This window comes from Triticum dicoccoides, chromosome 2B (genome assembly GCF_002162155.2).
Source record: "Triticum dicoccoides isolate Atlit2015 ecotype Zavitan chromosome 2B, WEW_v2.0, whole genome shotgun sequence".
In the NCBI taxonomy this organism is placed as follows: Eukaryota; Viridiplantae; Streptophyta; class Magnoliopsida; order Poales; family Poaceae; genus Triticum; species Triticum dicoccoides.
In genome coordinates, this window is record NC_041383.1 from 739678137 (window position 1) to 739679475 (window position 1339).

Genomic DNA, 1339 nt, shown 5'->3' on the forward strand with positions numbered 1-1339 from the left:
GGGGCGGGGTGGATGGGTCCTTGCTTCGCTCCCTAGCTTCCCTTCGTGTTCCTCTCCCTCTCGCAATCTCGGCTTGGGCTTGCGTCCTCTCTCGCTTTTTTTCCTCTCCGGGGATGGTATTTTTTTTCGGCCGTTGAATTGGATTTGATCGAGCCGAGAGAAGCGAGGCAGAGGCCAGCGGGTGGGGACTACCGGTCCGAACCAGCAGGCCTTTTGCTTCCCCGGCCCTTCTTGTAGTCGTGCGTGCGTGGGTGTGCGTGTGTGGGTGATGTTGGCCTCCTCTGCTCATCTGCATCTGCCGCCGCTGATCATTTGATGGCTCCCGATTCTGATTCCGATTGCAGCATCATGATGCAATGAAGCCAAAGCCTGCGTCCTCCTGCGTGCTTTCACCGTCTTCAAGTCCACATGGGTTACCATACGTTTTGTGGTGAAGTCCACGTGGGTTACCATGGATCTAGGGTTTCACCGTGGGGGTGCTAATTTATTTTCCCTTTTAAAGAGATCTTGGTTTGAATGCCATGTAGAAATATTGCAAATTCAACATGTATGTTATTTATTTTTGCCACAATTACAGAAGAAATATGTTAGAAGTTGTCACACAAAAAAAATGTGTGCAAACATATACTTGGCTCCCTCTACCATCAACAAGGCATTAACCTAGTTCGGTGTGTTTCTGGTTCTCGAGTTTGCGGGCGATGTGGTGTGTTGCTCCATACGGGCTCCAAATGCAACTGTGAGGTAATTGACACCTTCCGAGATCACCTTAATACCATATTTGCAATGCACACAAGGTTAGGATAACCACTACGTAGCAAAATAAAGTTTGCATTTTTGGAGGGGTGACGTAGTCCAAATAGTATTATTATTTGCGTGAACCTCATTGCAGAAGAACACGACAATGTGTCATTTCGTCAAAGCCAAACAAATATGTGTTATTTTGTCGGTTCTTTCTAGCAAGAAGTGTGTTCCTGTAAGTCGTGAGGTATAAGCAAATTGGCCCGTTTTGAGGAAGTTTGACAAGAAAATGTTACAAAACTTGGTTAATTGAAGGAAAACATAGTGGTGACTCTGGCAACGAGCAAGCTCACTAGGTAACTTAGGTGTAGAGAACAACCACCTAATGTCATATACACACTTACAAAACTGTCACGAGATGACCTTCATAGAAAAAAGTACGCCTTCCAATGGCTATAGAAGTTGAATGTTTTCATGAAATTGAACGAATCGGGTATGTCCTTAGATTTTTTTATCATAGGAGTAGCTTTGAAAAATACCTATATGAATCCTTGCCCCCCCCCCCCACTATGCTTTGGCTTTTGTATAAGCCCATAAGTTC